The sequence below is a fragment of the Canis lupus genome, chromosome 32, assembly GCF_003254725.2.
Source record: "Canis lupus dingo isolate Sandy chromosome 32, ASM325472v2, whole genome shotgun sequence".
Lineage (NCBI taxonomy): Eukaryota > Metazoa > Chordata > Mammalia > Carnivora > Canidae > Canis > Canis lupus.
The window spans coordinates 15,187,054-15,211,913 of record NC_064274.1 but is presented as its reverse complement, the minus strand read 5'-3'; the positions used below and the strand labels follow the sequence as shown (position 1 = coordinate 15,211,913).

Here is a 24,860-nt window from a genome sequence, read left to right as displayed (position 1 = left end):
CTCCAGCTCTGTTATGTGTAAAGTTAGCATGTGTATTTGAGGCTTTTCTAATTTTTTGAGTAAGGCTTGTATTCCTATATACTTCCCTCTTAGGATTGCCTTTGCTTCATCCCACATGTTTTGAATAGTTGTGTTTTCATTTGTTTCCATTAATTTTTAAAATTCTTCTTTAATTTAGTGCTTGACCCATTTATTCTTTAGTTGGATGATCTTTAACATCCAAATATTTGAGTTCTTTCCAAATTTCCTCCTGTGATTGAGTGCAAGTTTCAAAGCATTATGATCTACAAATATACAGGAATAATCTCAGTCTTTTGGCACTGTTTGAGAACTGATTTGTGACCTGGTATGTGATCTATTCTGGAGCATGTTCCATGTGCACTCAAGAAGAATGTGTATTCTGTTGCTTTAGGATGGAATGCTCTGTATATATCTTTGAAGTCCATCTGGTCCAGTGTGTCATTCAAAGCCTTTGTTTCCTTGTTAGTTTTCTACTGAAATAATCTGTCCATTGCTGTGAGTGGGCTGTTAAAATAATCTATTATTGTATTATTATCAATGTGTTTCTTTAATTTTGTTATTATCTAGTTTATATAATTGGCTGCTCCCAAGTTAGGAGCATAAATATTTGTACTTGTTAGGTCTTCTTGTTGGATAAACCCTTGCTGTATGATATAGTGTCCCTCTTCCTCCCTTACTACAGTCTTTGGTTTAAAATCTAATATATCTGATATAACAATTGCTACCCCAGCTTTCTTTTGATGTTCATTAGCATGATAAATATATCTTCATCCCCTCACTTTCAATCTGAAGGTGTCTTTGGGTATAAAATAAGTCTCTTATAGACAGCATATGGAGGTTTTGCTTTTTTATCCAGTCTGATACCCTGTGTCTTTTGACTGGATCATTTAGCCCATTTACATTCAGAGTAACTATTGAAGGATATGAATTTAGTGCCATTGTATTACCTGTAAAGTCTCCATTTCTATATATTGTTTCTGTTTTTCTCTGGTCTATATTTATTTTGGCCTCTCTCTTCACTTATAGGATCTCCTTTAATATTGGTTGCAGGGATAGTTTAGTGATCACAAATTCTTTACGTTTGTGTTTGCCCTGGAATCTCTTTATCTCTCCTTTCATTCTGAATGACAACCTTGCTGGATAAAGTATTCTTGGATACACATTTTTCTCATTTAGTACTCTGAATATATCATACCAGTCCTTTTTGGCCTATCAGGTCTCTGTGGATAGGTTTTCTGCCAATCTAATGTTCCTGCCCTTGTACATTAAGAACCTCTTGTCTCCAGCTGCTTTCAAGATTTTCTTTTTATCTCTGAAATGTGCAAGCTTCATATCATATGTCAGGGTATTGATCTATTTTAATTGATTTTGAGGGGTGTTCTCTTACCTTCTGGACTTGAATGCCTGTTTCTGTACCTAGATTAGGGAAATTTTCAGCTTGACTTGCTCAAATATACCTTCTGTCCCTCTCTTTTTCTTTCTTCTTCCTCTGGGACCCCAAGAATTCTAATATTATTTCACTTTAATGTATTGCTGATTTTTCAAAGCCTCCCCTTATGTTTGTTTGTTTAATTGTTTCTCTCTTTTCCTCAGCTTCCTTTCTTTCCATCATTTTGTCTTCTATGTCACTGAATCTCTCCTGTCTCACTTACCCTAGAGGTTAGAGAAACCATTGTAGACTGCATCTCAGTTAAAGTGTTTTTTTTTATTTTGGCCTGGTTATATTTAATTTCTACACTAAGAGATTCTCTAGTGTCTTTTATGCTTTTTTCCAAGCCCAGCTAGTAGCTTTATAATAATTATTCTGAATTCTATTTCTGACATTTTACTTATATCCATATTGGTTAGGTCTATGGCAGAAAGTATTTACCTCTGATTCTTCTTTCTTTTTTTAAGATTTATTTATTTATTTATTTATTTATTTATTTATTTATTTATGATAGACAGAGAGAGAGAGAGAGATTGAGGCAGAGACACAGGAGGAGGGAGAAGCAGGCTCCACGCCAGGAGCCCAAGGCGGGACTCTATCCCGGGACTCCAGGATTGTGCCCTGGGCCAAAGGCAGGCACTAAACTGCTGAGCCACCCAGGGATCCCTTCTGATTCTTCTTTTGCTGTGAATTTCTCCTTAGTCAGTTTGTCCAGAAAGGATTAGGTGAACAAGAGACAAAATAAAAAAATATCAATCGTGAGCTCAGCAAAATACACAGTAGACATATCTGAAGAAGTCAGAAACCAAAAAAGCAAAGAAAAAAGATAGGGAAAAGAGAGAATAGAATTACATAGGTGGATAAAATAGTGTGGTCCAGTTGGTCCTGGGTGTATTTTGGTCTGTTTGTTAGAGGACCACTAATTCCAAAATTGTGTGTGTACACACACACACACACACACACACACAAAATAACATTGAATACAGTGAAAGGAAGCCAAAAATGAAGAATAGTTATAAAATTTATTTATAAAATTTAAATGTAAAAATGAAAATTTAAAAAAGACTTAAAAAAAATGTTCCTGCTGGTCTTCTAGGGAAAGAGCCTGGTGCACTGATTCTCAGGTGTATTTGTGTGGGGGGAGTTGCACCATCCTGTGATAGGGGGCAAGGTATAAGCTGCTTCATGTTGCTTTACATAGCTTTTGTTCCCTGGAGGTTTTCCATGCTGCTTTTAAGAATGAAAAAAAAAAAAAAAGTAAAATGGTGGTGCCCCAATCTCCAGCCCCATAGACCAACCAAGATCTCAGCTCCCATTCTTCAGTGCACTCTCAGGGAAAAGCAGTTAAGCACCTTTGTGTGTGCTAAACTCTGCAGATTCCTGCAGTGTGCACCTCTGCTGATTCTCCAAGAAGAGGGAGAGAGGTCTCCCCATGGCCCTGGGGCTCACTGGGCCCTTGCTCAGGGAGCAGTTACCTGTTTGTGTGTGTACCCACACTGCTCCTCCCTGGGAAGGAGCAGCATCTCCCAGGGATAGTTGCTTGCTGGGCCCCTGCTTGGAGAGCAGTTGCCAATCCTGCTGCAGTTCATGGTTTATGGCAACACCTAAATGAGAGGCCACTCTGGGGCTTACTAACTCTAGACAGCTTCCCCCACTCCAATACTTGGGAACTCTGCTGAACTTACACACTCCCATTCTTTCTGTGACTCTGGGGATCCTGGGAACACACTGTCCCACCTAGAAGATACTGCCCTGTTTTGCCACCTGAGCACATTTCAGGCAGTGATGTCCCTCACAGGAGCAGACTTCTAAAAGTTCTGATTCTGTGCTCCACTGTTATATCACTTTTCAGTAGCAGGTTTATGGAGGCTCCCCCACCCGTGGTTTATCTTCCCATATAACCCTTCAGATTCATGTCTCCACACCACCTACCTTACAAAAAAGTAGTTGTTTTTCTACTTGTACAATTCCAGCAATTCTTTTCTTAGATCTCAGGTTGAATTCACAGGTGTTCAGAATGATTTGATAGATGACTAGTTGAATTCAAGGGACCAGATGAAACACATGTCCTCTACTCTTCTGCCATCTTCCCCCTGTCCAGCACATTATATAATTTTAAATGAAATTTCATTATGCTCACATTTTGTATATACAGTTGACTCTTGAACAGCATGAGTTTGAACTATGTGGGTTCACTTATACATCTTTAATACAGTTCAGTTATGTAGATGTATTTTCTCTTCCTTATGATTTTATTAATAGCATTTTCTTTCCTCTATCTTACTTCATGGTAGGAATACAGTAAGTAATACATAGAACATACAAAATATGTGTTAATCAAATTTTTATGTTATTGGTGAGACATTGGGTCAACAGTAGGTTATTAGTAGTTAAGTTGTTGTAGAGACCAAAGTTATATGCAACATCTAACCTCCACATTAATCAAGCATCAACTGTATATATATATATATATATATTTGTATATTTCCATCTATATTGAATACAATCTCAGATGGATCATATCATTTACATTGTCTATCCCTGGTACTCTCTTGAATGCAGAAAGTACTTAATAAAATCTAATTCAGATTTAAATGCTTAGAATCCTTGGGCAAATGTGTGAAAACCAGAAATATGCTTACAAAATTACTTATGTAGCTAAGTACTACTATATTAGTACATCAGCTATGTGAACCTACAGCCATAGGTTGATGATGCATTATCAGTATTATCCTTCTTTTTTAAGGAGGGTAAAGAGCAGGCATAGAGTGATTAAAAGATAAAATTTGGCTGAAGTTAGGTTGTAGAGAATTGGAATATGAAAGACCCACATAAAACAAGGGGAGATACTGAGCTTAAACAATAGGGCTGATCAAGAAATGATAATGAGGAAGCCAGAACAGAAAACAGTGTGGTATCTAGCAGGGGCATCAGGGGTGTTGAAGCTAGGTTTAAAAACCAGCCAAAAATGTCTAGTTATTCTGGGTGATACTTTTTCTAGATTTTTAGGGCTTAAATTTTTGTGATGGAGTCCTAAATATTTTCTTTTGAAATACCTTATGTATTATCCTCCCTTAAAGAGAGGAAGTGTAGAATAGTAGATCCCTTGTGGTCTTTGGAGTCTATAGACTTGGGTTTGCAGCCTTGTTTAGCTCTAGGGATCCTTGGCAACTCTAACTCCAGTTTCCTTACTCATATTATTATGTCTAAAATTATGTTTTGGGGAATATTATTGGATTTAAGTATTCACATAGTGACTTGCATAAAGCTGCTATGTGAAATTCTATGTTTAAACCAGTTAAAGAATAATTTATTAAATACTTTCTGTATTGAAGGACTTATCTTAGATATTGGCAGTTGCTCAATAAATTTTTATTGAGCTATTTTATTTTTTTGTATTCATTTTATGTGCAGCTTCCCTGAATAATATTCATTGTGAGTTCACATATACTTTGTTTTGTTTACTTCATTTTTTTACTTTGTTTTTATTATCATTTATTTATTTTTTAAAATTTGAGTATAGTTGATACAATGTTACATTAGTTTCAAGTGTACAACATAATGATTTGACAAGTTATACATTTGCTGTGTTTACCACAGATATAGCTACCCCAAGTGTAGCTACCATTATATCACTATTACAAAATCATTGACCATGCTCCTTATGCTCTCCTTTTTATTCCCATGATTAGAAGCCTGTATCTACTACTCTCTCCACCCATTTTGTTGAATGACAAACCATCAGTTTGTTTTCTGTATTTATAGTTCTGATTTTGCCTTTTGTTTTTTTATTCATATTTTTAGATTCCATTTATGAGTAGAATCATGTGGTATTTGTCTTTCTCAGTCTGACTTGTTTCACTTAGCATAATACCCTCTATGTCCATCCATGTTGTCTCAGATGGCATAATCTCATCCTTTTTATGGGTATGTAATATTCCACACAGTTTTAACCCTGAAGTATTCATAATACATCTAGTTTACCATCCATATTCTCCATCCTTTTAAGACAAAAGAATATACAAAAGAACTTTAAATATAACTGGGATATATTTCAAAAAGATATGTAGGAGTTTAGAACTTAATTTCTTCTAAATGTTTGTACATCATGATAAAACACATAGGGAAGAATATGAACAAATGATGAGAAGCAGGATAATTTATTAAGAACATTACCTAATCAGAACAGGAAATATTATTTTATTTTATTTTATTTTATTATTTTATTTTATTTATTTTATTTTATTTTTTTAAGATTTTATTTATTCATGAAAGACAGAGAGAGAGAGAGAGAGAGAGAGAGAGAGGCAGAGACACAGGCAGAGGGAGAAGCAGGCTCCATGCAGGGAGCCTGACCTGGGACTAGATCCCAGGACTCCAGGATCATGCCCTGGGCCTAAGGCAGACACTAAACCACTGAGCCACCCAGGGATTCCCAGGAAACATTATTTTAATTGTTCATTAAATCAATTTCCAAGTAAGGAAAAAATACGTGTGCTGAATTAATCATTTTAAAAATACACTTCAGTTTTTTTCTAATTTTTTTTTTTGTAGACCATTACAGAAATTAGTGTGTAGTATTCGAACTTATGGTTAATTTAGTTATTAAGGACAGGATTCTCAGTGATTCTCTGTGAAGTCTTTATCTCTCAAAAACTTGAGTTTTTGCTCCTTAAAGACCTCATCTGAGCTTTAATTAGACTGCCAATGATCATCCATCTACATTTTTAAAATAAAATCATTAACACTGATGTTAACTGGGGTCTTGTTTGTCAGAAATATTCTTTCTTTTCTTCTCAGTACTTTGTTGATTTGTGTTGGACACCAATTTTATCCCAATGCTACTGAAATATTTCATTAGAAAATTTTGATATCTTAAGTGTACTATAATACAAATAAATAAATGCTTTCATTTTTACCTTTCCATGAACTTGGAAAGGGAAGATTAGTAAGAAATCACATGAAATTAGGTATTTAAAAATATTTCATCAAGTTAAATTACAGAGAAACCTTAGAAGGTCTGGATTTGGGTAATTCAAATACCCTCGTACACACATCCTGCTCTATGAAGGAATTATGGTAAATTCAAGAGAATGAAAAGTTTCAATGAACATATGTAGATTCAGAAATACTTTGATCCTATCTGCACTTTACAGTGCCTTTGTATTGATAACAATGAAACTGACATCTTTAAAACACTTTGCACCAAAAAATATGGATACTTCATTTGGAATGAAAGAAGAATGAAAGAATAAAACATAGTACCAGAAGGTGGGACATAAAAATTTTATTCCTAGCTTTGCCACTAACAGATTTTATAAGATCTAATTTATCAGGCCGGAAGACTGGGAATCTTCATTTTTAACAGACACTTGGGTGATACTGAAAGAGATGTATATTTATTTATACATAATTATATTTACTTCTCCTTTGCTGAAGGAAATTGCCTTACCTGTCTTGCTAGTTAATTCTTTTCTTTTCCTTTTTCTTCACCTCTTTCCATTCTTTTCTTTGCTTTTCTCTCATTTTTAAGTAATCTCTATACCCAATATGGGATTTAAACTCATGGCTCCAAGATCAAGAGTTCCACACTCTTCTAAATGAACCAGGCAGGCACCCTGCTGGTTAATTCTTTTTAATTTTTGAAATTACAAATTAGGAAAAGGAGAATTGAGTTATATGCATAATTCAATCAAAAATGCCTTGAAATACAATTCTCAAAGAAGAGAGTCGAATGTGCAATCTTTCAGTAATCCTAACTTCCAGCAGACTTTTAGCAGGATCACACTTATTAGATGAAAAATGGGTGACTCAAGTCTGGAAATATATTATCAATATATATGAGGTGAAATTAGTTATACTTTAAAGAAACTCTTCCGTTTAATTTTTATGAAGGAATAAAAGTCAAACAAATAAAAATGTGTTAAATATTTGCACTTATTACTATTAGTAAGTGGACATATTTCTGGTTAAAATTTTCTGTGTCAAAATTTCAGTTAGGGAGGAGCTTAGAAGTCATTTAAAAAAATTCTTTCAACAGTACATTTGGTAAACATCTCAATTCACTTGCATTTTTGATGAATCAGTAGAATATAAAGTCCATGAAAACAAGGTTTTCTTTTAAGAAGCTAACAGTTGAGAATTAATCCCACAGGCTATATTAGATCACCTAAGGCAGGTGGTGAGAAAATAATCTGAAATTTAAGAAATTGAATCAAATTTTCAGTGTGTCTTCTCTGTAGTTTTATGAAAAGAGTAGATTGTCATGCTCTTCATTGGTCTTCAAAAAAAATAGAGATAGCTCTTAGATTTAGTTCAGAAATAAAAGAGGTCTAAAGTACACAATTAACCTATTAAGTGTAGATGCTGAGTATGTTAGTATGGTCAGAGATATCAAATTCAGCATATTCATTTTGGATTTTATGATTACCTAAATCATAAAAGTTCCATGAAGATTTGTATATATGGTTCTCAGCATTTATTACGGCTATTGTTAAATACATATTTGATAAGTAGATGAATGAATGAATGATAAGTAGATGAATGAATGTATGTATGTTATATACATACATACACACATAATCTGCAATTTGGGAGTGTCTGAATCAAAGTTACTATTAACAATATGTCTTATGATTTGTCTTATTGATTTTAACCATATAAGAAACATTAATTTTATTCCAGGGAATACCTTAATAGTAAATGAGATTATAGGGATGTTTGTTGTTTAGTTATTCTGCTGCGATAATTACACATGTTATTTTCTATAGTTTACTAATGAAAATGGAAGGTAGACTCAATAAAACTCTTTTAAACCCAAGAAGTAAAAATTGTGTTTTATTTCTATTGTATTAACATAATATTTGTAGGATATTTCCAGGTAGACACATGTTTTAAAATCATTCATGAATAACAATAATCAAAAAGAAGGAACAAAATATTTTGTCTTCGGGGGATGTTATTTGCGTTATTTTAGGTTGTTTATTTAAATTATATAGACTGCAGGTCACATGTTTGTTCTGTTTTATTTTCTACCGAGTCTTATATTTTTTCTCCTCTCTGTGTAAATTAGCAGCTTTCAAATAGTGTAAATAATATTTTTGAATGAGTTAGTAGATCAGTAGTGGGTATATTAACACCATTGGGTGACTTAATAGTTAATATATTGTGGCATCTCATAGACCTCTTATCAAGCTATAAAGAACTAAGTTTAGACTCTCAAAAATAAAGTTGATATGCAGTTTACACAACAATAAACTTTAAATAAGCTTAAACATAAATAAATTCTATGAATAAAAAGAAAGTTATAACATTTTACTTGTCTAACTTAACTCCATCACAGAAAGACTGTTTTTTTTTTTTTTCTTTTCTTTTCTTTTTTGAATTTAGTTATCACACAATGCAACATTAGTTTCAGGTACACAACATAGGGATTCAACAACTCTATATGTTATGCCATACTCATCACAAGTGTAACTACCATCCATCGCCATACAATTCTATTACAATAACTCTGCCCATATTCCCTATATTGTACCATTTATTCCCATGACTTCTTCCATAACTGGCAGCCTGAATCTCTCACTTCCCTTCACCCATTTTGCCATCCCTCTACTCCCCTCCCCTGTGGCAACCATCAGTTTGTTATCTATATTTGTAGGTCTGATTTTGCTTTTTGTTTGTTTGTTTATTTGTTTTGTTTTTTCGATTCTATATTTAAGTGAAGTGGTATGGTATTTGTCTTTTTCTGTCTGACTTATTTTGCTTAAAATAATACCCTCTAGGTCCATCCATGTTGTCACAAATGTCAAGACCTTATCCCTTTTTTATGGGCAAGTAATATGTATCACATTGTCTTTATTTATCTATTGATGGACACTTAATTTATTACTTACATAAAAACAGAATTATAATATTTAACTTCTTGTTATCTTATTTTCCCACACATAAAATAATTAATTCACTGTATATTTACTTTTGTGTATACATGAGGTAAAAGGAAAATAAATACTGGATTTTTTTCTTCCTATTTTTCATTTTGGTGAATTGTTTTCACTGGCAGAAAGGTCCTGTAAATTATTTGTACAATATAGTATAAACAAGTATGTCTGGAAAAATAGATGATTATTTCACATGAAAAAGTGTTCAATTTATTTCAGTTTATTAGTCATCAAGGACGTGAGAATTAATCCATAATATGTTTTCATTATCCACTCATCTGAATAGCTAAAATTTAAAAAGTTGAAAACAACAAATGTTAACAAGAATGTGGAAAATATGAAACCAGCACACATTTTTGGTAGAAAAGTAAATGGTACAGTAATTGTTACTACATTTTACTTTCATTTAGCTGTTTAGTGGTTTTTTTTTTTTTTTTTTTTTTTGATTGTATAATGTTGACATTTTACCTTGCATTTCCCTGAGAACTGAATTTGGAGCAATTTTTAAAAGTTTTTTTTTTTAACCTATTTTCTCTTTATGCTTTCTCTTCCTGTTTTCTGTACTTTTTAAAATTAGGTTTTCTTTCTCAGAGATCTTTATTTATTTTGAATAGAATTTTTTGTCAGATGTATGTACTGCAAATATCTTCTAGTTTGTGGTTTGTAATTTTACTCTATATGTTAAATACATTGTATTTCAATATATTATAGTTTAATGTATCAATATTTTCTTTATAGTTCATATATTTTGCGTCCTATTTAAGAATTATTTGCTTATCTTACTAAGAAAAAGAAGGAATCTTTTTATGTTATCTACAAAAAAGCTTCTGGTTTTATTTTTCAGTTTTAAATCTACAATGGAGTTAATGCAGTTGGCATTGACATTTGTATATGGTGTGGTAAGGGGCTGACATAATGTTTCACATATGGCTATCCCATTTACCCAGCACCATTGTTGGATCAAAGAACATCCTTTTCCCATGACTTTGTAATGCATCCTTCATCATAAATCAAGTGCTCATATGCATGTTCTGGATACTTTATTCTGACCCATTAATTTATTTGACTTTGTGTCAAAACCCACAGTGTTTTACATATTAGATATTGTAATAAAGCATAATTTCTGATAATAAGAGATCTTTGACTTTGTTTTCTTCAAGATTGTCTTGATAATTCTTGGCCTTTTGGCATTTTAATATAATTTAGAATATTTTGTCAATTACCAAGACTTGTTTGGCTTTTTATTGTAGTTACATTGATTATAGCTAATGTGGAAAGGACAACTTATTTCCAATATTCCCACCACACGTGTTTATTTAGTCTCAGTATTTAAAAGTTTTACATGAATTTTGTTAAGATGATGATGATGATGATTATGTTATATTGTTATTCTTTTAGATGGAATCTTTTAAGAATTTTTTTAAAAATCTTTTAAGAATTTTACTGTAGCTTATTTTGATCTCATAGAAAGAATTGGAAATCATTAATATTTTTTCTAGAAAGAATTGGTGCATGATTGGTGCTATCACTTTCTTAGCCATTTGCAAGGATTTCTCACAGAAGCCATTCAGACCTGGAAGATTTCTGGGAAGATTTTTCTTCCTCTCTTTTGAGAAATAAAGATTCAGTTTCCTTAATAAATTTAACAGTATTCAAAGTTAGTGATTTTTCTGAAAATTTTCTATTTTTATTCTAATTTTCAAATTTTTTATATAAAGTTATTTAAATTATATAATATATATTTAATACCTGTGGGGCCACCTTTCATTCTTTTTACTCCTAATTTTTAGTTTTTTCTCTGTCTTTTTTCTTCCCTCCTCCACTCAGTTTCTGTGTCTTTTTCTCCTTCACTATCTTCTTTCATTCCTCCTCCACTTCCTCCTTCTTCCCTCCCTCCACCTCTCTTCCTTTTCCTCTTCCTTGCTATAGGAATTTTCTGTTAATTTTTGAAAGATTAATTTTGTCATTGTGAGTTTTTCCATATTGTACATTTCTTTTATATTTCATGGATTATTATTGTTCGTAAGTTTAATTGATCACTTACTTTCTTTTGATTTCTGTTGATTTTGATGCACTTTGATTGAATGCCAACTGTTATATATTTAAAAAAAAACTTATTGAGATAATTTGAGGCTCTGCTGATGTTATCTTTCAATAGGAATTTACTTTAGGCTAGGGAAAGAATTTCAGCACAAGCTGAGAATGAATTGATCAGATACAGGGTTTCTGGCTAAGTTTGCCTGTCTTTTTTTCCCTTAATACTATATGATTAGTCAAGAGTATCAACTGAAAATATAATCTACATAAATGGGATTTTTATCATAGTGTGACTTAAACTCCAATGGTTATACCCTCAGCTCTTTGAGACTGATGGAAACTGCTATGCTCCTCAACTTGTAGGCTGCTTCTTGCAAATTGGCAAATGCTTCAGAGAGAAAAGTAATTCTAATTCTTGGGCTTAAATCTCCTCATTTAACTTCCCTCAAATTTCTTGTTCCCCAACTCTTAGTTGCCTTTATGGATTTCTAGGTATTTGAATTAATTAAAAAAAACAGATATTGGAACTTCTGGTTTCTGGTTCTGCATGTAAGGAGATTAGGGTTGTCATTCTGACTTGAAAACATGTAAAAAGCCAAACAAATTGAAAAAATCAACAATTATTCTTAGATTCATAAGAAAAGTGAGGTCACAGTGCAAACTCTTGGACCTAAATTTGGAGAAATTGGCAGGCAAATACAGAAAACTACAGCTTACCAGAGCAGAAACTCACCAGCTGAAACCTCCATGGGAACCAGAGTCAGGTAGGCAAGAGTAGGAAAACCAGATCTGTAATTGACAAAGCACTAGATCCTCAGAATAGACAAATTTGAGAGTTAAAAACTACAAAAGAAACCAGTCATGGGGAAGCATTCACTTTTTTTTTTTTTTTCTATCTCCAGGAGGTAGAGCAGGTTCTCAACAGCAAGTACCAGGTAAAAAGCCTTCATTCCTTGCAGGGGGAAGGAAAAAGCAACGATTTGAAATACCCAGGTATTCTGTTTTTCTTAACAAGATCTATCCCCAGAGGAATCTGTTAATTAAAGTCTAACTTGCTAGGACTTTATCAGAGCCTAACTGACCTGGGGGAAGGGAAGTAACCAACATAGCTCTAGCCTTCCAAAAGAGAAAAGAGAAATACAAAGCAACAGCCTATTTTCAACCATCTGTTTCACATCATGTGAGGGGGAAAAATCCTGAGAAGTACTTGTGAGTTTAGAGGCATAGGCTTACTAAGAAATTGAATCCTCATTATAACACTATAAAGCACTTAGCTCCCCTCCACACACTTATCACCACATTACTAAAGACTTATTTACAGAGGTTCCTTTTACCCAGTATATCATGCCTGGCTGTCAGAAAGTTACAAGGTATACCAAAAGACAGAACCCACAATTTGAAGAGATAGAGCAAGCATCAAAACCAGACATAGTGGGGATGAGATTAATAATTTAAAACAACTACAATAAATATTCTAAGAACTTTAATGTTTAAAGTAGACAGCATGTGAGAACAGATGGGTGTTATAAGTAGAGAGGTGGAAATCCTAAGAAAAAACAAAAGGAAATGTTATAAAAAAAATACAAACAAGTAAAGGATACTTTTGATGATCTGACCAGTAGATAGAACACAGCTGAGGCATGATTCTAAGCTTTAGGATAGATCAACAGAAACCTCCAAAACTGAAAAGCAAAGAAAGACTGAAAACAGACAAACAAACCAACAAACCACCAACAACCCACAACAGAATATACAAGGACCACAGGACAACCACAAAGGAATCACATGTATAATGGGAAAACTAGAAGGAGAAACAAGAGATAAAGGAAGAGACTATTAATATAGTAATGACAGAGTTTCTGCGAGTTAATGTCTGATACCAAACCACAGATGTAGGAAGCTCAGAGAACACCAAGCAAGATAAATGCTAAAACCTAGACATATTATTTTTAAACTATAAAAAAGATAAAAATTTCCTAAAGAAGCTAGAGACTAAAAACACCTTGCATATAGAGAAAGATAATAAATACAGATGACTTCTCCTAAGAAGCCATCCAGGGGTGCCTGGGTGGCTCAGTCGGTTGAGCGTCTGCCTTCGGCTCAGGTCATGATCCCAGAGTCCTGAGATTGAGTCCTGCATTGGGTTCCCTGCTCAGTAGGGAGTCTGCTTCTCCCTCTCCCTTTGCCCTTCTTATATCTACCCTCCCACTGGTGCTCTCTCTCTCTCAAATAAAGAAATAAATAAAAAATCTTAAAAACAAAAACAAAAAACAACCATTCAAACAAGACAGTGAAATATTAAGGTGTTGAGAGAAAATTAAAAAAAAAAACCCACTAAGCTAGAATTCTGTACTCTGTGAAATTATCTTTTAAAAGTGAAGGAGAAATATATTCTCAGGCAAACAAAAATTGAGGGAATTTGTTGCCAGTAGTTGTGACTTGCAAGAAATGTTAGAAATTCTTTAGAGAGATGGGAAAAAGAATAGGCCATCAACTTGGCTGTACATAAAGAAGGGAAAACATCAGAGGACTAAGTGAAAGCAAAATACAAACTATTTTATTTTATTTATAGTTTTAGAAAATTTTCTTACTACTAATTGATCTAACAGAGAATTCCTAAGCATCTTGAAGGAGAAGAATAAAGTTGGAGGACTGACACTACCTGACTTCAAGACTTACTATAAAGGAACAGTAAACAGGAAAGTGTTTGGTATTGGTGAAAGAACAGAAAATAAATCAGTGGAACAGAACAGAGTGCTCAGAAATAGACTGCTGTAAATATAGTCACATGATTTTTGACAAAACTGCAAAGTCAACACAATCGAGAAATGATAATCTTTTCACAAATAGTGCCAGAATAGGATAGCCATATGCAAACAATGAATGTAGGCACAGATTTCATATCCTTCATAAAAATTAGCTCAAAATAGGTTACAGACCTAATTGTAAAATGCAAAACCATAATACTCCTAGAAGACAAAATATTAGAAAATCGAGATGACCTTGGGTTTGAAGATCCCTTGTTAGATACAACACCAAAGGCACAATCCACAAACTATGTATTTGATTAGCTGGATTTGATTAAAATCGAAAACTTATGCTCTGTGAAAGATAATCCCACAGAAAACTCTGTGGAGATTCCTCAAAGAGTTAAAAATAGACCTGCCCTATGACCCAGCAATTGCACTGCTGGGGATTTACCCCAAAGATACTGATGCAGTGAAATGCCGGAACACCTGCACCCCAATGTTTATGGCAGCAATGTCCACAATAGCCAAACTGTGGAAGGAGCCTTGGTGTCCATCGAAAGATGAATGGATAAGAAGATGTGGTCTATGTATACAATGGAATATTACTCAGCCATTGGAAACGACAAATACCCACCATTTGCTTTGACATGGATGGAACTGGAGGGTATTATGCTGAGTAAAATAAGTCAATTGGAGAAGGACAAAGATTATATGGTCTCAACATTTGGGGAATATAAAAATTAGTGAAAGGGGGGGCAGCCCGGGTGGCTCGGCGGTTTAGCGCCGCCTTCAGTCCAGGGCATGATTCTGGAGACCTGGAATCGAGTCCCACATCGGGCTCCCTGCATGGAGCCTGCTTCTCCCTCTGCCTGTGTCTCTGCCTCTCTCTCTCTCTCTCATGAATAAATAAATAAAATATTAAAAAAAAATTAGTGAAAGGGAATAAAGTGAAAGGAGTGAAAATATCAGTGAGGGTGACAAAACCTGAGAGACACCTAACTCTGAGAAACGAACAAGGGGTAGTGGAAAGGGAGGTGGGTGGGGGGTTGGGGTGACTGGGTGATGGGCACTGAGGGGGGCACTTGGTGGGATGAGCAATGGGTGTTATGCTAAATGTTGGCAAATTGAACTCCAATAATAATAAGTTTTTAAAAAGAATGGTTACAAAAAAAAAAAAAAAGAGAGAGAGAGAGAGAGAATCCCACAGAGAGGGATGAAATATTTATAAGACATACTTCAATGAAGAACGGCTATCCAAAGTATATAAAAAACTAAACTCAACAATAAGAACAGAAACATCATAAAATGGACCAATTATCTTTTTTTTTCTTTAACATTTTATTTATTCATGAGAGACACACAGAGAGAGAAAGGAAGAGACACAGGCAGAGGGAGAAGCAGACTCCATGCAGGAGCCTGACGTAGGACTCAATCCCGGGTCTCCAGGATAACGCCCTGGGCTGAAGGTGGTGCTAAACTGCTGAACCACCTGGGCTGCCCAAAATGCACCAATTATCTTAACAGACATCTCACCAAAGTGATGTATAGATGGCAAATAAGCCTATGAAAAGTTGTTCCTTATTATGGATCATTAGAGAAACGCATATTAAAACGAGAATGAAATACCACTACATACATATTTGAATGGCCAAATTCTGGAACACTGATAATATCAAGTGCTGACAAAGAGGTGGAGCAAGAGGAGCTCTCATATAAAGCTGGTGGAAATGCAAAATGGTCTATCCACTTTGTAAGACAGAGTGGCAGTTTCTTACAAGACTACACATACTCTAACCATATGATACAACAATTATAATCCCTGGTATTTACTCAAAGAAGTTGAAAACTTACAAAGACTTACATTACACATGGATGTTTATAGTATCTTTGTTCATAATTCCTAACACTTGGAAGCAACCCAGGTGTCCTTCAGGAGATGAATTGATAAATAAATATGGTACATCCAGAGAGCAGAGTATTATTCAGTGCTAAAAAGAAATGGTCTATCAAGCCATGAAGAGATAGAGAGGGGTCTTAAATACACATTATTAAGTGAAAGAAGTCAATCTTTTTTTAAAAAAAATTATTTATTCATTTGGGAGAGAAACAGAGATAGTGAGAACATGAGCTGGAGGAGAGGGAGAAGCAGGCTCCCCGCTGAGCAGGGAGCCTTATGAGGAGATTGATTCCAGAACCCTGGGATCATGACCTGAGCCAAAGGCAGAAACTTGACTGAGCCAGCCACACAGGTGCCCTGAAATAAGTCAATATAAAAAGGCTAAATACCATATAATTCCAACTATACGACATTCTGGAAAATGCAAAACTATGTAGACAGTAAAAAAGTCAGTGACTGTTAGGACTTAAGGACAAAGGAGGATGAACAGGAAGAATACAGAGGACTTTTAGGGCAGTGAGTATACTCCATATGACGCTATAATGATGGATACATGTAATTTCTTAGTTGTCTAAAATCATGGAATGTACAGCACCAAGATTGAACCTTAATGTAATTATGGACCTTGGATGGGTATGATGTGTCAATGTAAGTTCGTCATTGGTAAAAAAAAATGTACCAGTCTGGGCAACCCAGGTGGCTCAGCCGTTTAGCACAGCCTTCGGCCCAGGGCATGATCCTGGAGACCCGGATCGAGTACCACATCGGGCTCCCTGCGTGGAGCCTGCTTCTACCTCTGCCTGTGTCTCTGCCTCTCTCTCTCTCTCTCTGTGTCTCTCATGAATAAATAAATAAAATATTAAAAAAAAAAGGTCAGTGGAATAGAGTTAAACATTACTCCTACACGAGCTTCTGCTTTACTCATCAAGTTCTAAGCTGAATGGAAAAATATGATACATGTGAAGTTCTTGTCCATTTTTAACTAGAATAAGAATTTTAAGGAGTGACCTCTCCCTTTTCAGCCTGACCCAGGACTGAAGGAGAACTGCAGAGGGTGAATTCATGTGGCTTTACATGGAGTCTTTTATCAAAGTTAAGTACATGGTCTGGATCTCAATCAATACAAATATTGAGAGTTTCCATTTACATAGTAATTAAATTTTTGTGAGCATTGGATCTATAACTTAGTTCACTAAAATGGGAAAATATAATTTATTTTTATTTTACTGAGAAGAATCTAAGAGGTAATCATTGTTTTGTCCAATATGTTAAGACTGATGAATACAGAATAAAGATTAGAACTGAACACTACTGACATGATCTAATCTTTCCCTACTGTCATGCACTGCATATTGTGCCCTCCCCCCCCACAATTTTACCAGTATGTAGAATATTGCACACACAGAGATCTCCTAGAGCTTTATACTGACAGAAAGGAGCTCTGTCTTATTCTCTGTACTCAAACTCCAGATTTTGTTTACAAAAGGCAAATCCAATCAGTGCTTTTGGAGTTTATGGGTCTTTATAGGATCCTTTCACCCTATAAAGTATTTCAAGTGGTTTTATTTCTGTCTTATCATTTCAAGTTTACACTATAATTCAAACAGCTCAGATCTTAGATAAAAACAAAGGATTAAAAGATGATTGCCCACACTGCAGTTTAAACAGACACTAGAATTTGCCCTGTTCTCTGCCACAACACTGTCAAATGTCTCAAAAAGCAGTGTACTAAGTCTGTCTTTGAATCTAATGCTTGAGTTAAAATTCTTTGGTTTAATGAAGATGAATACCTATTTTAAAAATAAATATAAATTTGGAAGAATTACTGAATCAGTATATCTTCATTTTATGAACTATTGATTAGGATAGATAAAATAAAAATCACACCCTTCTTACACATCAGGGATCATTCTTCTATGAGGGAGGATTAGCAGGTCTCTACAGAACAATGGACTATACGTACCAGCTAACTGTGACTTTCCATGTGGGCATAGTAAGTGGTGGTGATTTTGTCATCGTGGAAGCATCACTACCATATGAGGCTGTTCAGGAGGTGGTAACACAGGCCTGTGGAGACAAGTGTATCCAAGCATGCTCTCATTATTTTACACTCTGTATTGATTGCCTACATGGTCTGAATTGAAATGGAGTGGGAGAACAAACATGGGCGTATTTGCCTGGCTGCTTGAATGATTCAGATTAGGTTCTTCTGCCGGAATGCTCTGGCGGGTGGGAGCTATAGGTCAATAACCTTAAATTCAGACACAAAAACTTTCTCTGAGTTGGAAGGCCTCAAGGAGAAAAAAGGGAAGGGATAAAATTTTTAGAGAAACTTCCAATCATTAGTTTTTATATAGGGATTGTGGCTTCAAATGAGCAGCAGTTTTAAATATGTTTGATCTATAAAAAAGCTATTCATTTAACTATTTTGTAGCCCTTTGCTTCTACTTTCCTCCCTCCCTGCCCTCCCCTTCTCTCTCTCTCTCCACTCTCCCTCTCAATCCTCTTTTTTATCTTTTTCCAGAGCCAGGCTGAATTCTAAAGGATCTCTGCCCATTTCCTTGAAGGCCCTGATGCATTCACATCACGTCTCACTTCTAGAGCTAGGTATACCCATGAGTGTAGATAGTGTTTTCATTGTCAGTGTACACCAATGACCACATCAGTTAGTGAAGTCAGATCCTCTCTGACTGCAAGTATAGAAATCCCTTCAAATATAATATTCCCTGTAGTGTGTTTCCGTGGCAATTTACTTTCTCTGAAGAAAAACTCAATGTCTGAATCCTTATCAACTGGCCTTTTTTTTCCCCCTTTCCTTCTCTAACACGCATAGTATTGTTCTCGAATAATAACTGGTTTAAGAGTAATTGCAAACACCTCCAGGGTACTTATTTGGGGAAAAAAAACTTCAATGACATTTTCATAAATTTGTTGTTTCACCATGCATACTTCTGTAAATGGAATGACTCTATGGGGATAAAATATCGTGAGGATTGACAGGACAAACACTCTAATATACTTGTGGGTGGAATGCTGTTTGGGAAGTAGGCTGGCAGTGTGTACACGCTTTGGTGAAGCTACTGTAAGGCTATGTTTTTATTTATTTATTTATTTAATTTATTTGAGAGAGCAAGCAAGAGAGATAGCACAAGCGGGAGGGGCAGAGGGAAAGACAGGGAGAGTCTCAAGCAGGCTTCATGCTCAGTGCAGAACCCAACACGGGCCTCCATCAAATGACCCTGAAATCACGACCTAAGCCAAAACCAAGAGTCGGATGCTTAACTGGCTATACTACCCAGGCACAGAAGTAAGGCTATGTTTTTATGTGCATGATGGACTTACTGATTTGGTAGGTCTGATCCACTTTATCACAGGGCTCCACACTGTAGTGTTGGTATTTAGATCACCTGGCTGTGATATCTGTGGTAAATTTTTAGTCAAATTCAATCCTACTGTGCCAGCTTGGCTTCAAATCCAAATTCATGAATATGGGTCTGATTTAGGATGGATTTTATGTCATTACTTCCGTTGTTTGTATGTATATAGGAAATTTCCTCGTTGCTATGGAATAAAAAATATGTACTAATGTTTATTAATTATGTACTGATGCAACCAATGTTTTAAGCATTTTACGTTATCTTATTTAACCTTTAAAACAACACTATGATACAAATATTATTATACCCCTATATTATTCATAAGGAAACTAAACTCTGGCAGATGAAGAAGAACATTTTTGGGGGGGATGGTCTTCCTTTATTTACATTTACAATATGAAATAGAAGCTCCACATGAATGCATGCACAATCCCGTGGGCCTGGGGAAAGGGAGCTAGGAAAAAGTCACTTGGCAGCTCGGCTGGACCCAAGGTCTTTTTATTTAGTTATTTCTTTTTAATTGATTCAAAGTTTACTAGGTCATACAACATGGGTCACAAAAGCAATGGGAAATTCCAATGAGGGCATTATTTGTTGTTGGTTTCTTTTACCCAAATGGAGACAAGACACTTTCCCCATAGGCTGCACACTAAAGTCACAAGTTAGCAGAGGTAAGATTGGGATCTTTATCTCTCTGCCTCCATAGTCCAATGTCTTGCCATTTTATCAAACTATCACATCCTATGAATAAATACACAAGTATGTCCCAGCAAGCTAGATAATTGAATTAAGACTTTTGTTTGGAAGTGGTAACTGACTTGAGGTCTCGACTCTTCAAGATGCAAGGTGCAGTATAGGTGGATTGTGGACTGTTGTGTGCTGGTATATGTAACTGACACATCAAGACCTGCTGGGTAGTGTTTGCTGATTTCCATGGTATAAATACTCTCACTGTGGCTGATTTAAGCTACCAAACATACATGACTGAATAAAAAGTTGGGATGGTATTTATGTAGCAAATTATATTATATAGCATTTCTAGCATATGGTTATAATTGACATATAACCTCAAAATAATAAGAGATAATAGTAAATAGTGAATAATAGATACCAGTAAAATAAACAGGAAATTATGAGTTTTGGGTATTTATTCTCTATGATTTTAACGTAATTTATTTCATTGTAAGTTTATACAATTTAATTTTTAATAATGCCTGGATTTAATAACTAGCTCATGAAATTCCTGAAAACTTAACAATTGACTATCAATTTGAGCATACCACTGAATAAAGGAAGTTTTTATATTAATGCAAAAAAGATAATGTAGGCCTATCCTCAGCAAAGGTATAAACACATTAAGATGAGGGAATTAATTGAATGGAATTGCAAATGGCCCTTTAGAAAATGGAATTAGCTTATAGCTTCCTGTGATCATTTCTTAGGCTCTCATATGTGCATATTTAGGTAGACTTATCATCGGTAAAACACTAAGTAAAAAAATAAGCTCTCATTAAAACATCACAGGACATCAACATCCTTAAAATAGCATTTTTTTTCCTACTGCTCCATCCCTTCCTCAGATCATCCCTCCATGTGTTAACCGCTGGAATCAAAAATTGCTAACTGGAAAGTACAGTGGTTTAGAGGCAAGAAGTATGAAGTTTCAGCTTGGCTTTTCCAATAACTCATAATGAGATTTGAGTAAAATGCAATCTCTCTGAGACTGGGTTTACTAAATTATTAAGTACGGGCATTTACCAGGTGATTCCTCAGGTCCCTTCCCGCCCTAACATTGTGTGATTAATATCTCTCAGGATATTTATTTGGCGGGTCAGATTGACCTTTGCTCACCATTATAGAAGTTAAAAACAGGCCATCAATCAGATGTACCACTTAGGTCTGCTTCCCCACCCCCACTATTGTCTTCACGAGTAGATCAGATTGAACATTTAGGAATCCAGTTTGATTTGCACTTCCCTGGGTACAGTCAAGCATCATGACACTGCCTGGGTTGGTTACTAAGTGTTTGAAGTAACTCCCTTTCTCGTTAGTGATAACATTCCTCTGATGGGCTCCGAAGAATCTGGATGAAATAAAGGTTGAAAAAATACATCTGAATGACATTCAAGTTAAAAGCTACAGGTGGTCACTAACATTAATGAAATATAATATGCCACACCTGCTCAGATAATCTTAGCAAATATTATAGTAAATCCTTAGTAAATTCTAGCAGCATTTAAACAAACAAAGAGAAAATTTGTTCCTTAAATCATGTGATTGGATATTGCCTTGAAATATCTCATTAGTTTTGAAAATATCCTTTCAAAATATGTAATTCCTTAGTTTCTATGATTTGATTAATCAACTAATACAAATTATCTTTTCAACAATGAATTGAAGCTATTCCTAATAAATTAACACAAGCATAGTAGTCAAACAACACATGTTAGGGCAAAACAAAAATGTCCTCTTTTAAACGAATGTGCTATAGTTTTGTTATTTAGAGTGCTTTGGAAAGAAAATGAATTGGCTATATACTGCAGCTTAATTGATAGAGTTGCTCATTTGTAAAGCAGGATAATCTTTAAACTCCAGGATAGCTGTTTTAACATTGACACTAAAGGCCAACCTAAACATAAGACCGGTTCTAATACCTCCCTATATACTTTGTACCATACTGTATTTACAGACTGAAGTTACCTCATTGTTCATTTTCTTTATGATTTCATTCAATTCAGTTAACCTATTTGCTTACTTGCTTTATCTGCGACACTGGACTAGGTTTCAAGAGATTAAAAAAAAAGAGAAATTGTGACAAAGCAAATCAGAGTAACAGGAAAAGTAGCTACTTGTTAGCTACGTAATTTCAGGAAAATTAATTAAACACTCTAAACCTTGATTATCCATAAGATGAGGATAATAATTGTACTTAAATCACATATTTGATATGAGAGTTATATGATAAATACATAAAAATATATTTGAACTGTCCTTAGAACATTCATGTGAATACATGTCATAAGAAGTTGTTGGTTTAAATGAGGGGGGGGGGAGTAAATGAGTTTAAATTTATATATATGTAGATATTGGGGAAGTAAATGAGTTTAAATTTATATGTGGGGAAGTAAATGAGTTTAAATTTATATATATGTAGATATTCACCTATATCTATCTATCTATCTATCTATCTATCTATCTATCTATCATCTACCTATCATCTATCATTTGTATATCTACCTCTAGTTTCCTGAATTTTCTTTCCACCCTCATGCATATTTCTCACTGAGTTTTCTGTGTTAGCTACTAGAATTCCAGTTGAGAAAATAGAGACTTATTTCATCTTGCTTTTTGGCCACATTTGAAATAGAAACTTTACCCAGGCTTGATTAACTCAATTCCTCCTTTCAGAAATTTGAAATTATATTAAAGAATTCCCAGTAAATATTGGCACTTTTTCCTGGAATGCATAGAGGACTGGTTCTAGAGAGAACCAGAAAAAAAGCAATCTGCAGAAAGAGATATGGGAAACCAGAATATTACAGAAAAAGGGAGAGTAATCTTAGTTTCTGAACTCATAACTCTTAATCCCAGACCCTAGCAAGGGCCTACTTCTATTCCTGCTGTCTGTATTCTTTCATAAATGTTTTCTTTAAGTTTGTGAAGATAATTTTGCATACTTACAAAAAAAATTCCCTGCAGTCTCTGCAATAAATAATAGTACCACGGTTTGGATTTTAAAAGACTTTAAATTACTGTATAATACTTTAGAGTGGCCACAGTAGCTCCACTGATGGTGCAATGGACAATTCTAGGACATATATTCCCAAGATCACAGTCCAAAAACCTCTTGAGATGTACAAGGATGCAGCCATCTAAATGGTCTTGCTTTGTACGACTGAAAATCTTTGTCCCACTGAAACTTCTATGACTTTTTGTTTCTAGAAATAGGGGATTCAAACTGCAAAAAGGGCTCTTATATTTTTTATTCAAGTATAACATACAGTGTTAGTTTCAGGTGTACAATATAGTGATTCAACAGTCCTATACATTACTCAGTGCTCATCAAGATAAGTGTACTCTTAACCCCTTTCATCTATTTCACCCATTTCCCACCCACTTCTGGTAACCCTCTTCTCTATATTTAATAGTTTCTATATTTTTTATTGATTGTTTCTTAAATTCCACATAGAATAAAATCATGATATTTGTCTCCCTCTGACTGACTTATATCACTTAGCATTAAATCCTCTAGGTCCATCTATGTTATCACAAATAACAAGATTTTTATTCTTTTTTATAGCTGAGTGGTATTCCAGTATGTGTATATGTATGTATGGGTGTGTACACATACATACATATATGTATACCACATTTTATATATATCACATCTTTATCCATTCATCTATGGACAAACATTTGAATTGCTTCAATATATTGGCTATCGTAAATAATGCTGCAATAAACATAGGGATCCACATATCTTTTTGAACTAGTGTTTTCATTATCTTTGGGTAAATACCCAGTGGCAGAATTACTAGACTATACGGTAATTTTATTTTTATTTTTTTGAGGAACCTCCATACTGTTTTCCACAATGGCTGCACTAGCTTGCATTCCTACCAAGAATGCAAGAGGGTTCCTTTTTTGTTTACATCCTCACCAACATTTCTTATTTCTTGTCTTTTTGATTTTAGCCATTCTGGCAGGTGTGATGATATCTCATTGTGGTTTTGATTTACATTTCTTTGATGATTAGTGATGTTGAACATCTTTTCATGTATCTGTTGGCTATCTTCTTTGGTATATGTGCTGCCGAAGCAAGCACTATTGGCTATTTTCTTTGGAAAAATGTCTATTCATGTCCTTTGCCAGTTTTTAAATTGAATTATTTGGGGTTTTTTGGTGTTGAATTGATTAAGTTCTTTATATATTTTAGATATTAACCCCTATAAGATATATCCTTTTTGAATACCATTTCCCATTCAGCAGTTTGTTTTTCTTTTGATGATGGTTTCCTTCGCTGTGCAAAAGCTTTTTAATTTGCTTTTGTTTCTCTTGCTGATGGAGACATGTCTAGAAAAAATGTTATGGCCAATGTGGGAGAAATTACTGTCTGTGCTTTATTTTTATAGGGTTAGGTCTCACAATTAGGTCTTTAATCCATTTTGAGGTTTTTTGCATATGATGTTAGGAAGTGATTCAGTTTCATTCTTTTGCATATAGCTATCCAGTTTTCCCAGCACCATTTGTTGAAGAGATTGTCTTTCTCCCACTGTATACTCTTGCTTCTTTGTGAAAGATTAGTAAGCCATAAAAATGTGGGTTTATCCAAAGGATACAAACATAGTGATTCAAAGGGGCACATGCACCCCAATGTTTATAGCAGCAATGTTCGCAATAGCCAAAATA

The 24,860-nt window shown here is 34.6% G+C and overlaps 1 long non-coding RNA gene across 1 annotated transcript; it reads right to left on the bottom strand.

The window, feature by feature from the left end:
- Nucleotides 1-2,535: 2,535 nt before the first annotated feature.
- Nucleotides 2,536-18,144, bottom strand: LOC112647277 (uncharacterized). Its single transcript, XR_003128221.3, has 4 exons — nucleotides 18,038-18,144; nucleotides 12,161-12,216; nucleotides 3,383-3,543; nucleotides 2,536-2,677 (listed from the first exon to the last, which is right to left on the bottom strand). It is a non-coding gene; the product is annotated as an uncharacterized LOC112647277 (long non-coding RNA).
- Between the last annotated feature and the right edge of the window lie 6,716 nt (nucleotides 18,145-24,860).